Genomic DNA, 3,967 nt, shown 5'->3' with positions numbered 1-3,967 from the left:
AACAGACAGCAGAGGATCTCAGAATTGGACATGAGCACCTGACTCTGTAGCTGCTCTTTCACACAATTTGCTTGTGATGAAGTAAGAGACGCAGTACCTAAGGGTCACAGCAGGTCAGGGAGGTCTTCATTCCCTTAGGACAAGAGAGAGAGACCTTTTTAATATAGAGGGAAGCCAGCTGAAGGAGAAATGCTAACGTTACTGCCTTGATTGATAGGGTCCCACGGTGGGCGGCAGCAGGAATTAGCCTTGGGCAGGGGAAGGGTATCTTACATTCTGTGGACACTGTGGGAAAGGAGGCCAGGGGGCTCAGGTGCAGCTTCACAAAGGAAGCAGGGGCAGGATCTGACAGAGCTAGTTCTTGTCTTTAGGGAGAGGTTAATAGGGACACAAAGGGAGATGTCGTGGAAATCCCGTGTGAATTAGAAATTGGTCACACATGTGAGAAACTAACATATCTTTTGACTTCCTTGATTTTTCTTCTCAGCCACTTCTCAGACGTTTGTTCAGACATCTCTAATGAAGAACCGTTTGTCCACAGTGTGGTCCAAGGGGTAAATTCTTCAGTCTACCTCTCTCCTTCCCCGGCACTTCAGACCTGTCATGTGTAAAGTTACAGAGAATGGTGGTGGCTATTCAGTTCATCTTGGCCATTTAACCCAATAATCACAACCAACTCTGGTCATCTCCTATTTACCATTCTCTCTGCTCCGGTACAGCTGAATGTTGCAGAGACCTGCTGGCCCTTGGGAAGTGAGGTTTCGATAGAGGTCACACTATTCACTTCTGTTGCCTGTTGCCAGTGCCCAAAGGACTCCCTGTGCACTTTGGTCATTTTTGTCCAGACTCAGTCATTTCCCTGGAATTGGGCAAACATTTGTGTCAGTGGAAACGGGCTGTGTGAGAGCTTCTCCTGTCCTCCCGGCTCTCAGATCACACTAACCTGAGGAAACAATCCAGCTAGAAAGAAGCCAGAAATGTCAGCTACCTTTGGAAAAGTCTTCCTGAATTTCAGGAGGTAGAGAAGTAGAGGGGAGATGTACTTCCCAGGTTGAGGAACTCCTCTTTGAAAGGGGAAGCTAAACCACGGTGTTATCACAAACGAGGGGGCGGCTTGGTATCCCCCCAGAGCATTTTATTTCTTCATTCCAAAACTATTTAGTTTTGCTAGCTTGACATTCAGAAAAGACAGACACAGCCTGGAGGTCTTACATTTTTCTGGGTATTACGCACATAACGTAGAAGTTGCCAGATAAGCGTTTTGAGGGCATGTGGAGGATGGGTGGGTCACAGAAGAGCCTCGGTCTGGGCTGTTACCATGGTGGGGGCCTGAGCAGCTCACTGAGCAAAGCCCAGAAACCTTAACTTCCACACCTCTATGGTCAGAAGCATTCTGAATGGGGTGGCAGAGAAGGTGGGAAATGTAGGGGCTGGGGGTGTAGGCAAGTGTGGGAGCACGTCCCTAAACTCAGCTGTAGTTGGGTACCAAGGGCCATACATTCTAAAAGGCTCTGGCCAGAAGCTAGCAACACCACTGAACGACACAATGAACACAGAAAGCCATTCTAGTGCCAGGAAATAATCCGTGAGGATCAGAGCCCCAGACAAATTCAGAACAATTTCTTTTTAGTGATCTGCTAAACATGAATGAGAAAAACAAGCTAATCTTGGAGGCAAAGAAAACAAAAACAAAAACAAAAACAAAAAAACCAAACCAAAACAAAACAAAAAAAACTTACAGGCAAAGGCAGCCTCTGCCCTGGGGAATTTATGTTCCAGAAGTTGGAAAATGACATTTCCAAAGACTCTGGCCTTGCAGGTGCCTGCTTGACTTTCACTAACAGACACCAAACATGACTATACCTCAGCTTCACAACCAACAAGCAGCCAGAACGACCAGTCCTGCTTTCCGGTTAGTGACAAACAGTGACCACAAGGGCTGTCTGCTTTTCAGCGACCGTTTGACCTTGACATTGGGACAAAAGAAGAGGACCGGAAAGTACCGAGGCGGCGTTCTGTGAGACAGTGTGGGAAACTATGTCTGTGGTTCCTGCCTGCTCAGCCTGACAAAGAAAACGTGTGATTTTCTTTCGGATTCCTTCCATTAAATGTGTCAAGCGGGAGAAACCGGCTCTCTAGAGAGAATTTGGTTTCCAAGCAGCCTTCCCCACCTCCCACCCTAGTGACTCACAGTAGCTCTGATCCTGTCTTTTTCTCGAATATTCCTTGAAGCCAGGAAGCAGAAGAGAGAAGAGATTTAGAAGCAGAGCTGCAAGCTGTGTGTCAGCCTTGTCCCCACTGGAAACGTCTCATGGTTATTTTAGCAAGTGGGACATCAAACATGGAAGCATTGTCCTTCCATGATGTTCAGGTAGACCTCACCCCAGGAGCCCCCAAGACTAGCGTGTGAGAAGCCTCTCTGATCCTTTTTCCTTCCTTCCTTCCTTCTTTCTCTCTCTCTCTCTTTCTTTCTTTCTTTCTTTCTTTCTTTCTTTCTTTCTTTCTTTCTTTCTTTCTTTCTTTCTTTCTTTCTTTTTCCGGAGCTGGGGACCAAACCAAGCGCTCTACCACTGAGCTAAATCCTCAACCCCTTCTGATCCTTTTTCTTTAACTAACATATTAAAAGCACGATTCTTGGGGGCTAGAGAGATGGCTTAGAGGTTGAGAGAAGTTACTGCTCTTGCAGAGGACCTCAGTCCCATTCCCAGCATCCACATGGGGCGGGGGTCACCGTTGCCTGTAACTCAAGCTCCAGGGAATGTGACCCTTGCCTCTGACTTCCTGGGCTCCTGCATGCATGTGGTTCATATGCACATATTCAGGCACACACAAGGACAGAATAAACAAATATGTCTATATTTTTAAAGTGCTATTCTTGGGGCTGGGGTGTAGATGTGGATGCACACCGTATAAACTGGGTATGGTGGTACACAGCTGTAATCCCAGCACTTAGGGGGCAAGTGCAGGAGGGTCAAAAGTTCAAGGCCATCTGAAGCTACTTAGTGAGTTCTGGCCAGTGTAGTATAAATAAAACCCAGTCCTTAAAACAGAGGAGTTTTCTTTTCTTTTTTTAAGTTTTTAAAGTTTTTTGTTTGTCTGTTTTTTTGTTTTTTGAGATAGGCTTTCTTTTTCTGTGCAGCTCTGGCTGTTTTGGAACTCTCTCTGTAGATCAGGCTGGCCTCAAACTCAGAGGTCTGTCTGCCTCTGCCTCCTGAGTGCTGGGATTAAATGTGTGCGCCATCACCACCCAGCGGAAAAGTTTTATTCTTGGTACTACTGGTTGTTTCTATTAAAATGAGGAGGGAGCTGTCTCCAGTAAGCCAGAAACTCCTCAAGAAAGCTGGAGAAGAATCTTTTCCTAACAGAAGATGCACATTTTTCTCTGAAGGGCTGTTGACGTTGCTAAAATACAAGTGGAGAAAGATGTGGTGTGTCTACAGTCTGCCAGGGTGAAAGGCTGCTTTTGGTTGGAGCCAGAGCAGGCCCCAGCAAGCTCCCAACAATGTCCTGAGAGGCTCGAAATGAAAACTAGGAAGACCAAGAACCCAGGTTGTAAAAACCAACAGCTATAACAACTAACCTCACTCCAGCAGCCAAGAAGCCACCAGTGAGGGCAAAGAGGCCAATGTGAGAACTTAAGAGACGCCAAACATTCTCAGAGTCCTCCAGCCTCTCTTCTGAAGGACAGAAGGAGGTCGGGATTTTAAAGGCCATCTTCGACTTTTCAAAGTGAAACTGGGGTGCTTTGTGAACAGGGCGGTTTAGCAGACTCCTCTCCAGGATACAGAGTGAAATATGTCTCTTAAGCACGAAAATCGAAGAACCCCTTGGTTCACATTGCGTCCCTTGTTGGTTGGTTCATTCAGCTAGAGGGAGGGATAGGACAGCAGGGTGTGAACCTGGGGGAGACGTCAGTGGACCTCAGGCCACCCCTACTATCATAGAGAAGTAAAGGGCTCAATAGAGA

Source organism: Rattus norvegicus, chromosome 2 (genome assembly GCF_036323735.1).
Source record: "Rattus norvegicus strain BN/NHsdMcwi chromosome 2, GRCr8, whole genome shotgun sequence".
NCBI lineage: Eukaryota > Metazoa > Chordata > Mammalia > Rodentia > Muridae > Rattus > Rattus norvegicus.
Note: the sequence above shows the minus strand (reverse complement) of the source record.